The sequence below is a fragment of the Capra hircus genome, chromosome 6 (assembly GCF_001704415.2).
Source record: "Capra hircus breed San Clemente chromosome 6, ASM170441v1, whole genome shotgun sequence".
Classification (NCBI taxonomy): domain Eukaryota; kingdom Metazoa; phylum Chordata; class Mammalia; order Artiodactyla; family Bovidae; genus Capra; species Capra hircus.
Window position 1 is genome coordinate 13,531,234 of NC_030813.1, and position 23,693 is coordinate 13,554,926.

General features: G+C 41.8%; 1 protein-coding gene and 1 pseudogene across 6 annotated transcripts in view; both read right to left on the reverse strand.

Annotated features, from left to right (window-relative positions):
• ALPK1 (alpha kinase 1) overlaps positions 1–23,693 on the reverse strand; it is a 113,929-nt gene that overhangs the window by 74,411 nt on the left and 15,825 nt on the right. For 4 of the 6 annotated variants that reach the window (XM_018049216.1, XM_018049220.1, XM_018049215.1 and 1 more), the window contains 2 exons: positions 17,089–17,170; positions 16,846–16,984 (listed from right to left, as the gene is read on the reverse strand). The exons of the other annotated variants lie outside the window; for them this stretch is intronic. The gene's annotated coding sequence lies outside the window, so the exon portion shown is untranslated. The remainder of the gene's footprint in view (positions 1–16,845; positions 16,985–17,088; positions 17,171–23,693) is intronic. 6 annotated transcript variants of the gene reach the window in all.
• On the reverse strand, positions 18,732–19,847 carry LOC102179747 (annotated as a pseudogene).

A 23,693-nucleotide genomic window follows, 5' to 3' on the forward strand; every position in this document is an offset into this window, starting at 1 on the left:
TATCTCTGAAAATGATAAAATAACCTGTCAAGAGGCTAATGAAATAGTATAGTTAGACATCTCCCCCAAATTTAAGCCATTTGTTTCAACTCCCTTTTCCTAGTTGTAGAAATAGAAGAGAGTGGCTTGTGCTACAGTCAATTGAAGTTATTATATGTGACGTTTTAGAAGACAATGGTTAATTGTGATAGTTTAGATATAAACTATTTACTCCTTTGTCCATGGTGTTGTTTAAAACACAGTAATTCCATGTAACAATTGTTTAGAACAACAGCAAAAAGAGGTCAAAAAGGGTAAGTGGACCTTCTGAGCAAGAGAACCAATATCTAACTGTACAAGCTCATCTTCCCGTGTTTTTAAAGTCTATTTTCACTTATGGATTCTTAGCCTCTTACTTTCTGCTCTGTATGATTTTCTAATGATCCAATTATAAGAACTTGAGCAAGCTGAGCCTCAAGGATTGCTTCTAGAGAAAGCCAAATTATTGGTTCACAAAGAAGCACTTGCTCTTTCTTCTTTACTCATTTGCTGGCTTTCAAAACCCATGGACTCAATGATGAGGATGAAGACAATTGTGGGCACAATTTTTGCACAAACTGTGAGGTTTTCAAAATCTTTACTAGGCTGCAATGCCAAACATAATCCTGTCTTATTCTGTTGGTATAATATCTTCATGTTGATCTATAGACAGCAGAGGGGCCTTTGTCTGCACAGAGATTCAGAAGAGAATTGACCCTAAACAAAAGCACCTGTTGTTTGGTTCTCGTAATAGCCTCAGAAGTGACCAGTTGGCTGCATTTTCCCCACACTCCTCCTTAGGCTTTTCCCAACACTACCATCTCACACATCATTACTGGACGTAAAAAGAGAATAATTGAGGAGAAGATCAATAAATTTAAAAGCTCTTTAAGGAAAGACATAATGAATTTGGTACAGCACATATTTTTAGATCAAAGATGCCTTTGAAGTGACAAAACCCTAATCCATAAACTACTGAAGCACTTCCTTTCTCTCCCAAGCTGCTTGTTGTCAAATAAAATGGAAGTTAAGGAAATTATCTTTATCTGAAAATGGCCAAAAGAAGCCATCACCTAATGACAGCCTTGTCACAAATGACAATTGGGGAAATTGTCAGGAAGGCAAGGCCTAACAAGCAGAGAAGTGGGCTTGCTGTTTGCACTAATCTGGCCGTGCAGCCCCCACACACAATCCCAGTCAGCTTGCTGTGTGAAACAGCTAAGGCTTTGTCAGTGGTGGCAAGGACTGGAAAGAGTGCTCTTTCATGAATATGTATTACCATCCCTTGAAGCCTACAGAGACAAACCCTTCAAAACTGAGATATAAAACACACACACACTGCTGAACAACAAAAACCAAGAGAACCTAAGCTATTCGGTTGAGTGTAGTGAAATGCTAGTAACTAATGAAAGATCACGCGTTGGAAATTGAGCCACAGGCACCCGGTTGCATGTGTGTGCATGGTCTTTATTTCCTAGTAATTGAGATGAAATCTTTAGGGGGCTTTCAGTCTCTGGGAACCACGTGTATGGATTCTGAGAGCTACACACAGTTACATGGTTTGCAAATCACACACCTTATAATGAATTCACTTTCCCAATGCCAGATGTATTCTGAAATTCTAAATATGTGAAAATAATTTTCATATTAACTGAGTATACATACAGTTTTAGGAAACTAATCAAATCTCACATTTGCTTTCAATGAAAGTAGTAAAAACAGTATATGGAAAATTATGATAAAGATACAGTTGTCCAATATTGAGCAGAAAGATTGTGCAGGCAAAAGGACCACAAGCAAGAAATTTTAAGGTGAAATGGGGAAAAGACCCACTCTGCAAGCCTTCTGTAATCCTAAAATAGTGTTTAAAAAATAGAGTGAAGATGTTTTTTAAAAACTCATATTATATGTGTATCCTTTTCTACAAAGATAAATTATTTCATTTCTGGACAAAAATCTAGTAGGATGCTTTTGAATGACTAAACTTTGGTTTTTCTACTGACAAGGCAACTTAGTTTAAATATAAATATATATGAATATATATTTAAATTCATTTATATAGCAGCAGATGCATAGGCAGAAAAGTATAAGGTTTTCCCTTTTACTTGTTCTTCTGATATGATAAAGTTGGGTTTCCCACTGTGCAAGAGACAAAGCTCAGTTTTGAAGGTTTTCGATATTATGCAATGTTTGCTATAGACATTTACATTTCATTAGCATATTCTACTCCACGTGAAATCCAGTGTTGAATGCTCCCAGCGCGCTAAAGCTAATCCTCTTTAAAGAGTTACAGGCTATATTACATGTGGCCACAGCAGCAGCCCTGCCATCGCTGCATCACTTTGAAGATGATGAACAGAGTTCTCTTGTGCGTCCGTCTGTATCCAGACTCATAAACCTCTGCTTTCTGTGCTGTGAAATCCTTCTGTTTTCATCAAGGAGAATTACGAGGAGGCTGAAATCCACGTTACCAGTCTGAAAGCTGGACTGTACTTGAAGAAGAGATATTATACTGATTTCACTTTTTCCTAAGTGTCTATCCACAATCTTTTCAACTAAGATTAAAATGAACTATATTCAAGTGTTTTTGGTCCTTTGATTAGCATCAAGTTCTAACCACATCTTTCATCTAGGGAATCTGACTGGTTAATCAGAGGAAAGAGACTCAGTGATGCCACAGATCTTTTTTTCTTTACCCTTATTTTTACGGGATAGCATTAAACATTTAGGTGCAGTAGTCTGTAGCAGCTCACTCTTTTGCAGACAAAGATGGCTTAGCTGGTATTATTTATGCAGCAAATAGATAATCCAGTAATCCAATTTCAACAAAATATAACAAACTAAAAGTTGTACAACACTGCAGAAAATGTAAGTTTTTAGTTAAAAACAAAGAAAAGAAGTGAGTACATCCCTCTACTGAGGATACTCCCTTACTAATGCTTAGATTATACTGTAAATAAAATTGATCTTATTTGTTTTATTTTATTATAATTAATTTGCAAAAATGGTTTCTAAGTTGTAATTTGGAAAATAATTATTTGGTAAAAATTGCTATTGAAGATGTCTAGTATACTGCTTAATGTTATTTTACTCAGTGTTAGTTCCTCAGTCATGTCTGACTCTTTTCGACCCCATGAACTTTGTAGCCCGTCAAGCCTCTGTCCATGGAATTTCTCCAGGCAAGAATACTGGAGTGGGTTGCTCCGTTTCCTTTTCCAGAGGATCTTCCCAACCCAGGGATGGAACAGGTTCTCCTGAACTGCAGGCAGATTCAACCTCTGAGTCACCAGCGAAGCCCAGTTTTACTTAAGGTGGAACTGATCACAGAATCTGAGTTTCCTGGGAGTAAAGGCGAAAAGGGACAATTTTTTTGATTTTCATGCCAAATGGAAATATTTATTTTTATTAGACTACAAAAACCTAATCTTTATAAACCATCTAACACAAATCCTTCATTACTTGGTCCACATTCTTTACTGTTGCCTGAGTAGTTTTAGACAGATGAATATATCTCTTTTTGGTAATTTTTAAATAATTTTGAACATGTGTGCAAGTTAAATACATTTCACAATAGAGTTCCTTATTTAACTTGGCCATTTTCTTTACAAGCATATGCCAGAAAGTCTTTACAGAACAATGGACAGAATTCAGCATCTGGAGTTGTTAATAAATGGGCCTAGATTTGTTGTATACCAGCTATAAAGCAGGGACAATTTCTTCCCTTCTGAGGTGACTGAGCTGTGAGGCAGGCAACCAGTTATTTCTCTTACTGTGGGCAACTTCAGCACTCCATACACAAAACAAAATTTTGCCATAAATTTTCAAGCTGTACACCTTTAATCCTGGCAATACGTAAGTTCAGGTTGAAGTTTCATTTGCATAACTTGGTAAATTTACTAAGAAGAATTAAATTGTACTGTTAAAATGAGTAGATTTTATGTTATGTAAATTGTATCTCAATAAAGATTTTAAAGAGCTTTCCTGGTGGCTCAGATAGTAAAGAATCTGCCTGCAATGTGGGAGACCTGGCTTCCATCCTAGGGTTGGGAAGCTCCCCTGGAGGAGGGCATGGCAACCTACTCCAGTATTCTTGCCTGGAGAATCCCCATGGACAGAGGAGCCTGGCGGGTTGCAGTCCATGGGGTCGCAAAGAGCCAGACACCACTGATGGACTAAGGACACTTAGTTAAAGGGAAGCTTTTGACTTCTCTTAGTTGAAGCCCCTTTAACTAAGATGTTAAACGGGTTTCCCCAGTGGCTCAGCAGTAAAGAATCCACCTGTAACGCAGGAGACTCAGGTACCATCTCTGGGTGGGGAAGATCCCCTGGAGGAGGGCATGGCAACCCACGCCAGCATGCTTCCCTGGAAGAATTCCATGGACAGAGCAGCCTGTGGACTACAGTCCGCAGGTCACAAAGAGTCGGACATGACAGAAGTGACTAAGCAGGCGCACAAAGACGTTAAACCTGTATTTAGCAAAGTTTCGTTCATTAAGTTATTGTCATCTCTATTTACAAAAGAGGCAAATGAGACTCAAGGAAATTGCATCTCAAGGCAAAGAGACTCAAGGAAGTAACTTGCTTGCTGTTAGAGCTTTTTGTTTCACATGATAGAATTCATACCTTCAACTGTAATTTCTGTTTGCCTGTGCCTCACTGATTGAATTAACTGATTGAATTCCTACTGAATCTCCCTTGACCCACTCTATGAGTGAGTCTATGCAGGGTACTTTCTTATCTATCTCCACTGTATGAGGGTTACACAGATCTATATATGGGTTAAGATGGTAAAGACCAAACTAAAGGTCAATTTTACTGTATGTTAGGTTAAAAAATAAAAATAAAGCCAATTTATGCTGTTTTCCCAAAGAAGAAAGAAAGGAGAAAGGAATAAAGAGAGGGAAGAAAAGAGGGAGAGAGAGAGAAAGGAAGGAAGGAAGGGAAAGGGAAAATATCAGCGAGTTTTAAGGTCTAACCTCTTGAAACTGAGGTGCCTAAATACCAGAAAAAGAGTCTGACCAAGTCATACCTCAAGGAATAGGTTTACACATCCCCACAAAAAATTATATGATTTTTTTCTAACTTATATCTGTAGGAACCAGGGGAATGTGTGTGTAAATAAATTATAAAATGACAAACTAAGAAGGGAAAAGGAACACAGCTCCCTTGGGTCAAAAGGATTAACATGGGAACATTCACCAGAGACTTGAGATGCATTGTGCTATCCACGAGGTGGGGCGGGCTGGGTACCACAATTTGGTCAGAAAGTGTAAAATACATAAGACACCTTGATAAGACACATATGTCACTGAGGATGAGAGACAAATTTCATGAGAGTTCAGAGATCTCCTAACTCACTGATGTTGCCAGGAGTCCAGATGTCAGGGGGTATACTTAGGGATCTCCTCCAAACTAAAAGATAGTTTACCGTACCTTGTATCTCATTCCATGAAGACAGAGGCACACACATTTCTTGGGATTTTAGCATAAGACAGGACAAATAATATTATGTTTGTGTTGCTCCTTCCTACTTACTGAATAAACCATAAGGATTCTATATGTAAAGAGGGCCCAAAGCCAAGGAGTAGTCTTCAGTCAGTTCAGTTTAAAGAGTAAGCCATTCTTACCAGCCGTTAGAGCTTGTGACCCAGGAAATCTAACGTGTGCAATAATCTGTAGCAGATCATTGAGCTTATAGAATTCCCAAATAGAATAGTACAGCCCCTAGAATTGAGAGAAAAGCCACACCTCTTTGACAAATAACTATTTTCCTCAAGAAACAGCTGCTATTTTTTTTTTCCTGCTGCATCTTGATAAAGACTGAATACCTGGTCATGGAGAATGAACAGATAGTGAGACCTGTGCTTTCTCTCCCAAATTAGATGCTATTTGATGGACCTCTTGTTAAATGCTTCTCTGGTGGCCCATCAGAACAAGACCCAGTTTCCCCCTCAGTCATCTCTCCTATCAGGAAGCTTCCATAAGCCTCTTATCCTTCTCCATCAGAGGACAGACAGAACGAAAACCACAGTCACAGAAAACTAACCAATCTGATCACACGGACCACAGCCTTGTCTAACTCAATAAAACTATGAGCCATGCCGTGTAAGACTACCCAACGCGGACGGGTCATGGTGGAGAGGGCTGACAGAATGTGGTCCGCTGGAGAAGGGAATGGCAAACCACTTCAGTATTCTTGCCTTGAGAACCCCATGAACAGTATGAAAAGGCAAAATGATAGGATACTGAAAGAGGAACTCCCCAGGTCAGTAGGTTCCCAATATGCTACTGGAGGTCAGTGGAGAAATAACTCCAGAAAGAATGAAGGGATGGAGCCAAAGCAAAAACAATACCCAGTTGTGGATGTGACTGGTGATGGAAGCAAGATCTGATGCTGTAAAGAGCAATATTGCATAGGAACCTGGAATGTTAGGTCCATGAATCAAGGCAAATTGGAAGTGGTCAAACAGGAGATGGCAAGAGTGAACATTGACATTTTAGGAATCAGCAAACTAAAATGGACTGGAATGGACGAATTTAATTCAGATGACCATTATATCTACTGCCATGGGCAAGAATCCCTTAGAAGAAATGGAGTAGCCCTCATAGTCAACAAGAGTCTGAAATGCAGTACTTGGATGCAGTCTCAAAAACGACACAATTTCTGTTCGTTTCCAAGGCAAACCATTCAATGTCACAGTAATCCAAGTCTAGGCCCCAAGCAGTAATGCCAAAAAGGGCTGAAGTTGAATGGTTCTATGATGAACTACAACACCTTCTAGAACTAAAGCCAAAAAAGAAGATGTCCTTTTCATCACAGAGGACTGGAATGCAAAAGTAGGAGGTCAAGGGATACCTGGGGTAACAGGCAAGTTTGGCCTTGGAGTACAAAATGAAGCAGGGCAAAGGCTAACAGAGTTTTGCCAAGAGAACGCACTGGTTGTAGTAAACACCCTATTCCAACAAACACAAGAGAAGACTCTATACATGGACATCACCAGATGGTCAACAGTGAAATAAGATTGATTATATTCTTTGCAGCTGACATTGGAGAAGCTCTATACAGTCAGCAAAAACAAGACCAGGAGCAGACTGTGGCTCAGACCATGAACTTCTTATTGCAAAATTCAGACTTAAATTGAAGAAAGCAGGGAAAACCACCGGAGAAGGCAATGGCACCCCATTGCAGTACTCTTGCCTGGAAAGTCCCATGGATGGAGGAGCCTGGTAGGCTGCAGTCCACTGGGGTCGCTAAGAGTCGGCACGACTGAGCGACTTCACTTTTGCTTTTCACTTTCATGCATTGGAGAAGGCAATGGCAACCCACTCCAGTATTCTTGCCTGGAGAATCCCAGAGACAGAGGAGCCTAGTGGGCTGCTGTCTATGGGGTTGCACAGAGTCAGACATGACTGAAGCGACTTAGCAGTAGCAGCAGGAAAAACCACTAAACCATTCAGGTATGACCTAAATCAAATCCCTTATGATTATACAGTGAAAATTACAAATAGATTCAAGGGATTAGATCTGATAAACAGAATACATGAAGAACTATGGACGGAGGTTTGTGTCATCGTATAGGAGGCAGTGATCAAGACCCCCAAGAAAAAGAAATTCAAAAAGGCAAAATGGTTGTCTGAGGAGGCCTTACAAATAGCTGAGAAAAGAAGAGATGTGAAAAGCAAAGGAGAAAAGGAAAGATATACCCATCTGAATGCAGAGTTCCAAAGATAAGCAAGGAGAGATAAGACAGCCTTCCTCAGTGATCAATGTAAAGAAATACCCATCTGAATGCAGAGTTCCAAAGATAAGCAAGGAGAGATAAGACAGCCTTCCTCAGTGATCAATTGTAAAGAAAACAATAGAATGGGAAAGACTAGAGATCTCTTCAAGAAAATTAGAGATACCAAGGGAACATTTCATGCAAAGATGGGCTCGATAAAGGACAGAAATGGTATGGACCTAACAGAAGCAGAAGATATTAAGAAGAGGTGGCAAGAATACACAAAAGAACTGTACAAAAAAGATCTTTATGACCCAGATAATCACGATGGTGTGATTACTCACCTAAAGCCAGACATCCTGGAATGTGAAGTCAAGTGGGCCTTAGAAAGCATCACTACAAACAAAGCTAGTGGAGGTGATGGAATTCCAATTGAGCTCTTTCAAATCCTAAAAGATGATGCTGTGAAAGTGCTGCACTCAATATGCCAGCAAATTTGGAAAACTCAGAAGTGGCCACAGGATTGGAAAAGATCAGTTTTCATTCTAATTCCAAAGAAATGCAATGTCAAAGAATGTTCAAACTACCACACAATTGTACTCATCTCACACGCTAAAAAGTAATGCTCAAAATTCTCCAAGCCAGGCTCAACAATATGTGAACCGTGAACTTCCAGATGTTCAAGTTGGATTTAGAAAACACAGAGGAACCAGAGATCAAATTGCCAACATCTGTTGGATCACTGAAAAAGCAAGAGAGTTTCAGAAAAACACTTTATTTCTGCTTTATTGACTATGTCAAAGCTTTTGACTGTGTGGATCACAACAAACTATGGAATATTCTTCAAGAGGTGCGAATACCAGACCGCCTTACCTGCCTCTTGAGAAACCTGTATGCAGGTCAGGAAGCAACAGCTAGAACCGGACATGGAACAACGGACTGGTTCCAAATTGGGAAAGGAGTACATCGAGGCTGTATATTGTCACCCTGCTTATTTAACTTATATGCAGAGTACATCATGAGAAACGCTGGGCTGGAAGAAGCACAAGCTGGAATCAAGATTGCCGGGAGAAATATCAATAACCTCAAATATGCAGATGACACCACCCTTATGGCCGAAAAGTGAAGAGGAACTAAAAGCCTCTTGATGAAAGTGAAAGAGGAGAGTGAAAAAGCTGGCTTAAAACCCAACATTCAAAAACTAAGATCATGGCATCTGGTCCCATCACTTTATGGCAAATAGATGGGGAAAAAATGACAGTGACAGATTTTATTTTCTGGGGCTCCAAAATCACTGCAGATGGTGACTGCAGCCATGAAATTAAAAGATGCTTGCTGCTTGGAAACAAAGCTATGACCAAAAGCAGAGATATTTCTCTGCTGACAAAGGTCCATCTAGTCAAAGTTAAGGTTTTTCCACTAGTCATGTATGGATGTGAAGAATAGGACTATAAAGTAAGCTGAGCACTTAAGAATTGATGCTTTTGAACTCTGGTGTTAGAGAAGACTCTTGACAGTCCCTTGGACTGTAAGATCAAACCAGCCAATCCTAAAGGAAATCGGTCCTGAATATTCATTAGAAGGACTGATGCTAAAGCCAAAACTCCAATAGTTTGGCCTCCTGATGCGAAGAACTGACTCATTGGAAAAGACCCTGATGCTGGGAAAGATTGAAGGTGGGAGGAGAAGGGGACGACAGAGGATGAGATGGTTGGATGGCATGACTAACTCAATGGACATGAGTTTGAGAAAACTCTGGGAGTTTATGATGGACAGGGAGGCCTGGCGTGCTGTAGTCCATGGGGTCACAAAGAGATGGACACGAGTGAGTGACTGAACTGACTGAGGCCTCTGACTTGTTAAATTTGGAGGAGCAGAGCAGCTCTTCATCATCAAGATGAAACAGCACATACAAGATCACACTCAACCAAGTTCTAGAGGCCCAAGAAGATTTCGGGAGCAAATGGCTCCAAGTTTTGTGGCACCTAGTCTTGCTGCAAGGCCCGCCTCTACCTGGACACACATATATGGACAGGGGAGAAATGGCTCAAGACTGATTTACTAATGGTTATGCACAGTATACAGGCAAGAGCCATAAAAAAAGTTCATGCTGCATTAGAGTTCTTCACATTGTCACAATGAAGGACAAGTAGGAAGATAAATCTTCACAACAAGCAGAACTTTAAGAAGCACGTCTATTTGTACATTTTACCTAGAGAGAAAGATCACCATAGTGAAGGTATGTACATAGAGTCTAAGGGTTTCTTTTGATGATGAGCAAGTAGGAAGGAAAAAGATTGGATTGACAGGAGGTTTAGGGTAGAGGTACTTGTATGGACCTCTTAAAATAGGTTCACGGGTGTGAGAATATTGTGCCCCATGCGAATGCTCAGCAAAGGGCTCTCACTACGGAGGAGACTCAGTAATCAAACGGGCAGGAAGATCAGGACTGCAAATGTCAGCTGTCCTTTTCCCCAGGAATCACTATTTCTCAGTAGGTTCAAAAGCGAAGATGGAGGTTATCCATGGGCTCGACCATGAGAACTTCTTACCAAGGGAGATCTGGCTACTACCACCACAAATGAACGCTTTAAAGGCCAGCAGCAGAAACCCATGCTGAGCCCTCCATACAGCTCCCAGCGTGGTGAATGGGGTGGAGTGATTATATCGAACCACTTTCATTGTGGACTTGGTAGCAATTTTTCTCACTAAAATGGATCTATGCTCTGCACATAGATTTTACCCCCCTGCTATGTTCTATTAGCAAAACTTTCTGCGGACTTACTGAAAGTTAATTTCACCCACAGTAATGCAGGCAGTACTGCTTCTGGTCAAGAATGCTGTAGGATTCCCACAGGATTCATTGGTTTTACCGTAAACCAGGAGCAGCTGGCCTTGCAGAGCAGTGCGATAGTCTGCTGAAGGCTTGGTTACAGAGCCAGGTGGAGGACACCTTACAAAGTGGGGGCACTAGCCTAGAGAAAATGGCGTATGCTCCAAATCGATAACCAGTATATGGCCTGTTTCATCCAAGGGCAGATCAGATGGGATCATCACTGTTGTTGTTCAGCCGTGTCTGACTCTTTGCAGTCCCATGGACAGCAGCATGCTAGGCTTTGCTGTCCTTCACCATCTCCCGGAGTTTGGTCAAACTCACGTCCATCGAGTCAGTGATGCCATCCAAGCATCTCATCCTCTGTCATCCCCTTCTCCTCCCTCCTTCAATCTTTCCCAGCATCAAGGTCTTCTCCAACGAGTCAGCTCTTCACATCAGGTGGCCAAAGTATTGGAGTTTCAGCGTTAGCATCAGTCCTTCCAATGAATATTCAGGACTGATTTCTTTTAGGATTAACTGGTTTGATCTCCTTGCAGTTCAAGGGACTGTCAAGAGTCTTTTCCAACACCACAGTTCAAAAGCATCAGTTCTTCCACGCTCAGCTTTCTCTATGTGAAGGAGCAGAGCCTCTCACACTACCCTTCCCCCCTCCTTACTGAGAGTACATTCAGTTTCATTTCAGTTGCTCAGTCATGTCTGACTCTTTGTAACCCCATGAATCGCAGCACGCCAGGCCTCCCTCTCCATCACCAACTCCTGGAGTTCATCCAAACTCATGTCCATCGAGTCGGTGATGCCATCCAGCCATCTCATCCTCTGTCGTCCCCTTATCCTCCTGCCCCCAATCCCTCCCAGCATCAGGGTCTTTTCCAATATTTTGCATGAGGTGGCCAAAGTACTGGAGTTTCAGCTTTAGCATCATTCCCTCCAAAGAACGCCCAGGACTGATCTCCTTCAGAATGGACTGGTTGGATCTCCTTGCAGTCCAAGGCACTCTCAAGAGTCTTCTCCAACACCACAGTTCAAAAGCCTCAATTCTTGGGCGCTCAGCTTTCTTTACAGTCCAACTCTCACATCCATACATGACCACTGGAAAAACCATAGCCTTGACTTGATGGACCTTTATTGGCAAAGTACATTACGAAAGTTATAATTGTAATGTCATAATCAGTTGCTATGGGGGCTGTGGTCAATATTTATATTTTCTTGCTTGCATGGCAATGTATATGTTCATGCAGTAACCTATTTCTTGCCCACCTCTCCTTTTCACCTGTTATATATGCTGTATTGGTGGTAGTTTTCTTTATAGTTTAGTACATGAATAACATATATGTAGTTTTTACAACAGAGAAGGCAATAGCACCCCACTCCAGTACTCTTGCCTGGAAAATCCCATGGACAGAGGAGCCTGGTGGGCTGCAGTCATGGGGTCGCTAGGAGTCGGGCACGACTGAGCAACTTCACTTTCACTTTTCACTTTCATGCATTGGAGAAGGAAATGGCAACCCACTCCAGTGTTCTTGCCTGGAGAATCCCAGGGACGGAGGAGCCTAGTGGGCTGCTGTCTATGGGGTCCCACAGAGTCGGACATGACTGAAGCAACTTAGCAGCAGCAGCAGCTTTTACAAAATCTATCAATCAAATGTCCTCTTATTTATCTTATTTAAGTTAATTTCTAAGGATGAATCTGCATTTCCAGATGAATTTACACACTTTGCTGACTGATGAAAACCATACTACATAGCATGTTTCTCTTTTAAACTGGTTGTCCGAAACAGAGAGTTTTATAAGCACCATTATAATGATCCATTCATTCAGGTTTCCAGACATTGCTTCCTTCCTTTCTTCTGAATTGTTTCTGATTAGTGCTTTTCATTTTATCTTTTCCTGCACTGGTTTCTACCCTTTTTTTTTTTTTCATTTCAGTTTCTGTTTATAAATGAATGCTCCGTTAGCGAAGCAGTTCATGACTTCCCTTAGCAGCAGCTCAGCCTTAGAATGGCCTGTTCATTCCACCAATGTTTCCTCAGTGCTTATCACGTGCAGACACAATAGTCCTATCCCATCACTGTACACGGTCCCCACGTCCTCGACTATCCCCGCTGTTTTATGTCAGATGCTCACTGTCAGTTCCACGGGCAGCACTGGGGTGATGTGTGGCTCCTTGTATTCGGGCTGTCTCTCACAGTCTGTTCCTCACTGTTCGTCCCTCCCAAGCTCTAGGGTCTGTGTTTCACCAGTGGGCGCCTTTATACCCAAATCCACTCTTAGGTAAGATCTTACAATTTCTGGATGTTCAAATAACGTCTCTATTTACCATAGCTTAGCTTAACTGCAACCTTTTAGAAGCACCTGAACACCAGAACTGCCTCACCATGAGAGCTAATGACTTTCTTCCTTTGAAATGAATGAAGACGCTGTGATCGTACGGTGGTTAGTACTCTGTGTAGTAAAATGAATGAAGATAAGAAATACAGAGAATTAGGACACAAACACTGTGATCTCTGGAGAGGTGTGTTCTCTGGTGGCAACAGTTAACAGGATGTTAGTTAATCTCTTGAGAGTTTGGTTAGTAAAAATAAATGGATTAGGCCGTACACAGTCTGAGGCTCTTTTCTCTTCTATTCTTTAGGAATAATATTTGTCTAACATTGGTACAATTCCTCATATGTAGGTTGCCTATCTTCCTCCTTTTTTTTTTCACTCTAAATTGACATTTCCATCTTCCTGCATTCTTGTCCATCCCAAGCACATATATTAATTCTTTAATTCTTTCAAGATTTCTATAAGTACCTACTGTGTGCCAAACACAAACAGTTTAAGGATAAAGAGATGAATATGATGCTGTTTCTGGACTCTGGAAATCCACAGTCGTGGGGAGGCTAATGTACAGACAATAATTTCAGCCTCGTAATAAATGACAGGGCAGAGGCACCATAGAAGTCTAAAGATGTCTTTTCACCTGACCCACAAGCTGAGCGGCCCTTTAGGGACAGTGACCCTGTTTTATAAGGCAGCACGTGGTCATCAGTCCATCATGCTGGGGGAGTTGCTGAGCTTTTTTCACAACTGAAAGAACCAGCAGAACATCTCAGGCCACTGTAGGAGCAGGCAGTTTTGGAAAGTCATACTCATTTCCCTACAAACTCACGTGTTATAGGTAGTTGTGACCTGGGATAGTAAAATCTGTACTCCAAAATAGAATTTTAAGGGAGAAAACCCCACGTGTATCCAGTAGGCAGGGCACATACATTGTACAAAGTACTACAGAGCTCCCCTAGTAGTCCTGAATGCCCTGTGTGGTGCTCTAGAAATCCTCAGCCAGTGAAATGACATCAGTAAAGAATGGTAATTGGTCCCTAAAGAATTGCCTTGAGGAGGGTAACAGAGCAAACACACCACAGCAGCAGTAATCGAGCAAGGGAGGATATAATTATTTATAATATTCAGATCAAAAGATGTGGCTATTTTGGACATGCACAGTGGGTTCAGATACAGAGTGTTACCTATGGATATTCTGAGAAGGTAATGTTTCTATACCCCTCAAGAGATTTATAAGAAATCTATTTATGTTCCCTACTTGACAGTCCTTTTCCTTGTATTGCTAACTAGCAACCAGCATGACTACTCAACCAAAACATTTCTACCAGCAAATACAGTCTTGTCTCTCAGTGGCACACATGACTGAGGGTGGGCTCACTCTGACATCCAGGCTGATGGTCCCCCTGGAAGAAAGAACCCAATGTGTCGGCGAAGGATGCTTTTGGCTTGGTGTGTGTTGTGCAGCTTTTTAAGAATGTATCCGCTTTTCTTAGCCCTCCCTTTAACAAAACAAAACCCACTGCTTTCTTTTCTATGCAGTCATTGCTTAATATTCACCCTATCCAAGCTCGCCATCTACAGGTCATATGGTCTACAATTGCTTTTAAGGTCTTGAGAAGATCACCTGTGCGAATTCACATGTGCCTCCTTTTGGGGGAGTTTACTCTGCTTCTGCTACTATTCTGGGCACCTGATGCGAAGAACCGACTCATTTGAAAAGACCCTGATGCTGGGAAAGATTGAAGGTGGGAGGAGAAGGGGATGACAGAGGATGAGATGGTTGGATGGCATCACCAACTCAGTGGACATGGGTTGTAAACTCCGGGAGTTGGTGATAAACAGGGAGGCCTGGCGTGCTGCAGTCCATGGAGTCGCAAAGAGTCGGACACGACTGAGTGAGTGAACTGAACTAAACTGAACTCTGCTGTTGACTGACACTACAACTGATGGTTATCTATTGTATAACTACTATCTTGTTAGATGTTTCCTGGACCCTTCTTTTACATTTGTCTACACTCAGGGATTTATTTGCAAAAGATAACAGTAAAGAAGAGCTTGAAATACAGGTTTTAGTATGTTTAAGTTTCTAAACTTAAGCTTCTCGGATGGCACTAGTGGTAAAGAATCTGCCTGCGAATGCAGGAGACACAAGAGAAGCGGGTTCACTCCCTGTGTAGAGCCCCTGGGGTAGGAAATGGCAATTCACTCCAGTATTCTTGCCTGAAAAATCCCATGGACAGAGGAGCCTGGTGGGCTACAGCCCATGGGGTCGCAAAGAGTCGGACATGACTGAGCATGTGCTCACACATACACAAACTTAAAAAAATACAACCTCCCTTCCAGTTAACAGGAAAATAACACACTTTTCACTGATCCTTGTATTACAAAGCACTAATTATCCTAACCACCCTTACCACTTACTGAACACTTGGTTGGTACCGTTGGCCTAGGAACTTACAGACATTATCTAATCTAATACTTCAAGCATATTTATAAGTATTTTTTATCTGCACTTTGTAGATGAGAAATCTGCAGCTCTAAGGCACTAAGCAGCTTAGTCAAGGACACAGAGCTAGTTAGTAAGTTGGAGAGTTGGTTCTTGACATTGGTCTCACATCAAAACTATGCTTTTGAAAAATACACCATACTGCTTCTAGTATTTCATTTTTCCTTGTTTCAAGCCTATGATGGCTGCCAATGAATTTTTCAACTACTCTTCTGCCTCCCAGTTTATATGTGTCCTCCAAGGCAGGGAGCAGGAAAGAATAACCTTTTTCTATGGTGTACTCTACAACAGCCAAGAGTATAACCAGAAACTGTAAAGAAGTCTCTGTATCACCAAGTCACTCCAGTAGCATTCCAGAGTTCAGGGTAAAGCTGTGACTCATTGTTCTTCTTCCTCTACTTGGAGCTTAGGTTGGCAAGAGTGTCCTGATCATATCTGACACTCTCCATTGACTTTAAATAAAGTCGTGTTCACCCAACAATGCCTAAAGTCTGACCCTGTCTCCAAAAGGATCCTCAATTTGCAGTTTCTATCTTGTTTTTCTTCAGAGGTTGCCTTTTAAGGAGATCAAGAAGCTTTATTTGTGGAGGTCTTTTTTTTTATTCTCAGTTGAATTTGAGAAAGGTGAGGGTCACTTGGACCAAGTGGAAACATGCCCACTGAAGTGGGAGATTCTTAGGTTTAATTTAGCTGCAAAGGAGCAGAACACACCCAAACTAACTTTAGCATAAAGGAAAAATTATTAGATGGACACAGGGATATCTCATGGACATAGGGCAGAAAATGAAGGTTGTCTTCATGTGGGACTGAGATCAGGAAATGGAAAGCTGTAGGAGGCAAAAGTAGTCTGTCTCTCTCTCACACACACACCCCACTGTCTGCTTTATTCATTCCACTAAGACTTACTGAAAGCCTGCTATGCCAGGCACCATGCTAGGTGCAAAGAGCACAGAGGTGAACAGAATAGACAGAGTCTGATTTATTTCTCTCTGTAAACCATCCTTATCTGACTCACTCATCCTGGCTTTACCTGCCCTTCTGATTCAACGGCTTAATAGAAAATGACTCAGTCTCAGCATCCTTAGTTCAAAGATAAAGTCTTAGCGCAACACACAGCTCCTTACCTGTGGGCATCATCTGTCCTTCCCTGGTCTGATCAGTTAAAGAAACAATGACTCTGGTGGTGGGGCAGGGGTGGGGGGGGGTGGGGTAGGGGGGGTGGGGGTGGGGTGGGGGGCTGGGGGTTGTATAGGACAATCTCAGCAGTCAGGGAAGAATAACAGAGCAAACTGTGAAAATGGGATGTTGGTAGTGAGCATATGGCTGCTAAAGAAATGATGATCACCTCTACTGCAAAGATTTTCAAGCATAAAAGGGTGATGAAAGTTTCCATAAACTCGAGGGAAGGAAAGGAAAGCAACTCAGGAAGGCTGAAAACTCACCATGAGGTGTGGTAGGGTCTCCAGGCATATGGCCTATGTTGGAAACCAGTTTGAGTAGGAGTGGAAGGCTCCGTCGGAGTGAAGAATGAGTTACTCTAAAGCCCTGTAACTCTGCCTCGGGGAAGCCCGGGTGACTTTCCTAGCAAGGGGAGAGAAAGGGAGCAAGCGAATTAGAGCTCGCACAAAACAAGGCATTCCTTGAAAAGTCTGAGCAACTCGTGGCAGCTTAGAAGTTCAAATTACCTAGGGTTGCTGAAACATTTGTGAACCTTGGAGGCGGTCAATCTCCAATTTGAAGAGCGACTGTGACACTGAGGCAAGCATCCTGAAAAACATGGGGAGTGGAGAGGCTGAAAGTCGAAATAGGCAATAACAAAATTTCTGTGACTGTTGCCTAAGCGTTTTAGTCACTAGGGCTAATATGGTCTTGGGAAACAGGAGTTACAATCATCAGTGTAAAAAGTAACTCCCCTCTCGAGTCTGGGCTGCCACCTCACATGTCTCAAGTCAGTTCAGTTCAGTCGCTCAGTCGTGTCCGACTCTTTGAGATCCCATGGACTGGAGCACGCCAGGCCTCCCTGTCCTTCACCAACTCCTGGAGCTTGCTCCAACTCCTGTCCATCAAGTCGGTGATGCCATCCAACCATCTCATCCTCTGTCGTCCCCTTCTGTCTCAAGTACCTCACCTCTGTATACTGACAAGATATTTCAGGTTAACTCCTTTCTTTCAAGAGAATCTTGAGAGGAAAAGGTATTTTATTTGTTCAACTGCACATATCCAAGCAAATGTTTAATTGTAATCCAGTTTACTAGCATACTCTAATTTACAGTTCAATTTACCATTTTGAGAGAGTAAAAGTCGTACTTGATAAAAATCCTCTGATGAGTATAAACTTCTTAAAACTTTCAAAGAAGCTCAGTATGTGGCCAAAAGGCTGCAGATGTAAAGAACTATAGTTTCTATACTACTAACTTAGCAAGTTACAGACATTGCCTGAGGTCATTTGGATTTAGTTGGTGGTTATTTTATATATGAGGCCTAGATTCACTTCTCATGAGGTAAAGTGGTTAGAAATTTTATTTGTTATAAAACCAGGTAGACTACAAAGTCTTATTCTCATTAACCCTCTGATTTTTTTTTTTTTTTAATTCTCATCAGGTTTAAAATCTAGAACTGTTTTCTCAGGGGGTAAAGTGTTAGTTGCTCAGTCTTGTCTGACTCTTTGTGACCCCATGGGCTGTAGCCCACCAGGCTCCTCTGTCTGTAGGATTCTCCAAGCAAGAATACTGGAGCAGGTTGCCAATTCCTTTTCCAGGTTTCTTCCCAGTCCAGGATTGAACCCGGGTCTCCTGCATTGCAGGCAGACTCTGGGTATGTTATGAATGCCTGACCAATCTCTCTTTTCTGGGCTATCTAGCAGGTTGTATTTACAGCAGCTGTGAGGAATGAGGTAATGTCTCCCTCTGGGCCAAAGAGGATTCCTCAAACTCAGTGTAACTTGGCTGCAACACAAACCCATCGACATCCACCTAGACTGCTTAGTATCACTCCTTTGACCTAGGAAGACATGAGGAACTGATGTCAACATGATGGTCATGCTCCTTGCTGTGCTTTGAGTAGTGAAGTCCTTTGTCTTTGACCCAGGAGTCTCACATCTTCAGTCAGCATCCATGGAGAAGTAGCAGGCTAACGTACTAACTCTAAGGAAAGTAAAACAAAATCCTAGACCCTCAGACTTCATCTTTTTTTTTTTTTGAATGATAAAAAGCTGTATTATGTTAGATAGACAAATTCAAGTGCATAAAGAAATTTCCTTAAATTTAATAAAGGTACTGAAAATGTTCTCTGCATTAAAAAAAAATATTTACAGTCTCTCTCTCTTTTTTAAAACAGTTCTGTACATATAAATTTACAGAACAACCCCGTCAACTGTCTGCATCAGTAATCCTTGCTGGTGGGCTCACCATTTACAAGGAAGACATCATTCAATGCAAGCTGTCACAGAAACTGTCCTACCAGCCAGGACCTCTTAACTTGAAGGATCATTGCCAGGTCTCTTTTATCAAGATCACCAATCACCTGGAAGCCCTTAGCTACCACTAACAAAGACCTGTAAAATCAATGAACAGTCACTGGCTTCAGTGCAGTGTGACTAACTGCAATTACTGCCTAGTGGCCATGTCCACACCCTATGCTGCCTTCGATCCTTGAAGTCATCAGTGTAGTTAAGAACAGAAAGAAAACCCCTCCCCCTGGCTAATGACTGTGATAAGCGTGCGTAAGACAATTGAGTTGAGGGTTAAGGATTCATCTTGCTAATGTCAAAAGTGACACTAACAAGATTCTTAGCCTCATCCACCAGATGAGGGTCCTCAGCGTCCAGGTCTCTAGGAGCAGGTTCCACCACCTTCACCAGACAAAGGATTGGAACCTCCTCCTCGCAAAGGCTTTCTGTCGATTTTCGTTTCGGGATGACTGATGAAGTAGAAGGCCCAGGACTGTCTTCTTCCTGAGGCTTTCTTGTATTTCCTTTATAACTTTTTTCCTTCTTGCATGCTATCCCACATTTCAATCTTCTGTCTCCTTTTTTCTTCTTCAAGCTGTCTTAATTTCTCTTTATGTTTTTCAACTTGTGCATTTAATTCTTCTTGCATTTTCAAACGAGCAGCTGCTAAAGCCTCCTGTTGTTTAACAACAATATCAGGTTCCAGAGCAGGGGCAGCTTGATTTAAGTGCCTCTGCCTCAAGGCCCTCAACAGGGTGGAAAGCTTCTGAAACACCACGTAGAGAAGGATGCAGCTGAAGATGATGTACCAGCCCTAAGTGGCCGGCAGGGAGCCCACTGTGACGTGAAGGAAACGCAGCCCCTGGGTCTTGAGGGCGGGCGGCGCTGACAGCTGATCCCCGTCCCGCTCCATGGCGACGCAGCCCCGGCCAGCCCTGCACCGCACACCAGACTTCACCTTGATTTCCAAGAACTTCATCAGCCTTAAACAAGCCTCTTACAGAGTAGAATTGCCTAAAAATCTGTGTTGACTGAAATAGGATAAAGGCAAAAATGTCAACTTTATTCAGTGTATTCGTTTTTATACTTTCTGCAATCTACCAAATTTGTAGCCTGTGTATTACAAACTGCGCTCTTCAAAAGAAACAATTCTTAAAAACTAAGATCTGTGGTACTTTTCTTCCAACAATACAAACTAACCAAAATGTTCAGGGTTTCTGCTATGTGCCGTGGTTTGCAGTAGAGATAAAAAGGTGAATAAGACACAGCCCCATACTTTTAGGACTCTGGCTTTGATAGAGACAGCAAGCACAAAGGTGTATCTCAGAAACAAGGCGGAGTATGATCGGATACAGCTGAATTCTAAGCAAAGAATGGGTGAAGAATAGGGAAGAGGAGGTTTAGTTCAGTTATTATTTATTCAGAGGGTAAAACAAGAGTCAAACATTGAAGGATGGCAACTCCAACAAGTGGGAGAATGACGGGGAGGCAGGGTGTGGGAAACAAGGGAAATGGTGTGAGGAAGTGCACTGCAGACAGATAGTGCGGGATAGGGACACAGCAAGACAAAGGACAAAATGATTTTGCAGATCCCAACTGGAGTCAGCAGGTGGTTCAGGGTGGTTCAGGGTGCCTGGACGCCACTGAGAGACGTAAATTCAGACGAGTTCTGTTTGAAGTGCCCATGAAAGCTTGCAGAGAAACCGTGCTCTCTACAAGAGGTGGGAAATATGAGTTAAACTCAGGAGAGAGATTAGAACAGGAGATACATTTGGGAATAAGAGGCAATACTTGAAGCCATTATAGGAGAATAAAGGAGGCAAACAGTAGCCTGCAAAAGAAGTAGCTGGCCAGGTGTGAGAACCAGGAGACTGTGGAGAAGTGATACTGTGTAACAAGCTCTGCAGGAAGCCCCAGGGAGTGACTCAGTTCAGTTCAGTTCAGTTCTCACGCGACCCCATGAATAGCAGCACGCCAGGCCTCCTTGTTCATCACCAGCTCCTGGAGTTTACCCAAACTCATGTCCACCGAGTTGGTGATGCCATCCAGCCATCTCATCCTCTGTCGTCCCCTTCTCCTGCCCCCAATCCCTCCTAGCATCAGGGTCTTTTCCAATGAGTCAACTCTTCATATGAGGTGGCCAAAGTATGGGAGTTTCAGCCTCAGCATCAGTCCTTCCAATGAATACCCAGGACTGATCTCCTTTAGGATGGACTGGTTGGATTGCCTTGCACTCCAAGGGACTCTCAAGAGTCTTCTCCAACACCACAGGTCAAAAGCATCAGTTCTTCGGCACTCAGCTTTCTTCACAGTCCAACTCTCACATCCATACATGACCACTGGAAAAACCATAGCCTTGACTAGATGGACCTTTGTTGACAAAGTAATGTCTCTGCTGTTGAATATGCTGTCTAGGTTGGTGATAACTTTCCTTTCAAGGAGTAAGCGTCTTTTAATTTCATGGCTGCAATCACCATCTGCAGTGATTTTGAAGCCCCCCAAAATGAAGACTGATACTGTTTCCACTGTTTTCCCATCTATTTCCCATGAAGAAAAAGAGGCAACTAGATTGGGTGATTGAGAAGTTCCCCTTGTTTCTGTAAATAGAGGTTACAGAAGAGGACAGAAGTTGATGGATGAGTGTCAAACAAGGAAGTGAAAGGGATGAACGCAGGCTTAAATATACACTACTATTTTGAGAAGTGCGGCTGTTAAAAGAAGGGAAAAGAGAGAATATAGTCTCAAAGGAAATGAATATTTCATAATGAATCATTCAATTTGAATATGTGTATAGGCTAAGGAGAAGATGTCAGAAGGCAACATTTTTAAAAAAGAGAAATGAAAGAAAGGGACAAGGAATAATGAGTCAAGTCACAAAGTAGGTAAAAAGATGTCACTTTAACACAGAAGGGGTAGGCTTGAATACAAGGTAGAATATCGTTTTTCTGAGGCAGAATGGAAGGAGAAACAAATGGCTAATGATTCAGAGAAAATCTGAGCATTCTCCATGTATAATCCAGTAACCTATCAGTCAGATACAAGGAAATTTGGCAGGCATAAATTCAGCTTGAAAAGAGAGAATCTGGATTGAAACAAGTGCTATGGAGAATTGAAAAGACAATTAAGGATGAAGAAAAGAATCGACAAGCATCTCTCAGAGCTCAGCTATGGATCATCATAATGGATCCCATCAGAGTCAGCTGGGGCACTGTATTAGCTCTGGCCTAGAGAGCTGAGCGAACCCGGGTCTGGGAATTGTATACAATGGAGGTCAAAGAGACAAAACAGAAGTCTATAGAGCTTGTAGACATTTAGATACATTTAACCAAGGGGTCTAGACTCACAGGGAAGCTAGAGAGTCTAGAAGTGGACTCACAGCCTGGGAAAACCACCAATGAAGACGAATGGAAAAGAAGAGGGGGGATTATATTCACACACCTGTTTTTCAGGTTTGATAGGGATCTGTAGTTTAGAGTGGATCAAGAGGGGACAGAGTGTCCGCGGCAGCTCAGGCTAGCCTCATGACTGGTGGAGTTGACTGAGGTGGTCAGGGAGGCTCGGGGTATTTTATAACACTTCAAATTGGCAAAGTGTTCTATGGCTGCTTATCAGCTACCCAAATACTCTTCTGCACTGTTGTTTTCACACATCCGTAAATTTCAGCTTATCCACTCTATGTATTGTTAAAACACAAGGATAATATAAATGGGTGTTCAGAACTTCAGAGAAGTTTTTCTTGAGTCCTTTTAAAAATTTTATTTACTTTCCAATTTGTGGGTTGAGCCCAAACTAATTTATTTATGGCCCCGTGGTAGACTGCTTTCCATTTTCTCTCTCACCTATAACTAATGAATTAATTGTGAGGTTTTGTTTAAAGTCTATCCTCCCCACTATATTATACTCTTCAACAGGTCAGGGAATATGTCTGTTCTCTTCCGTCCTATAGCCTGGAATATTGAACACCTAAACCAGTTCCTAGCACATAAGGGTATTCAAAAAATACTTGCTGACGTGTGATTGCCAAGGGGAAGGAGGTGTGTTGGAGGGATGGAGTGGGACTCTGGGGTTAGCCGATGCAAACTATTACATTTAGATGGATAGATGACAAGGACCTACTGTATAGCATAGAGAACTACATTCAATATCTTGTGATAAACCATAATAGAAAAGCATATATGTTTTTTAAAAAAAGAATGGATATATATCTGGATATATATGTACAACTGAATCACTTTGCTGTACAGCAGAAATGAGCACAACATTGTAAATCAACTCTAGTTCAATTTAAAAGTTGTGGTTGTTAAATGTTTCTAAAAGAAGATACTGGCTAAATACGGGCAGCCTCTGTTAGTTGATTAATGCTACTCACTGCTCACTGCATGTGTGACAAACTAGAAATGCTTCTTTTCATTTCATGAATATCTGTAACGTTCAAAGAGGATAAGATGCCTTTTATTGTCTCTGTAAACTATTACAGTCTCTGCATACACTGTTGAAATGACAAGAAACAACATGCTTGCTTTTAACTCATCCTCCAATCTCTTCCTTTCAAATTGATGTAAAATTTTCAGAGTATTTCCCAGTGTTAATCCTCATCAGTTTTAATAGAAATTTCCATAAATTTCTCACCATGTTGCATTATGAGATCATCTGCAGACTTTCTGAAATTTCTGTAGCAATGTTCATGTCATAGTCTGTAGCTCAGAAAATAAGCCAGTTAATTAGGATGTTAGCCAGAAGGAACGTATCCATTCATTCAAATCATGGTCTTAACTGTCTGTAATTGAAGAATCTGTAAATATTATTCTTTATAGTGCCTCATTGCTGCCCTCTTCTGGTGGC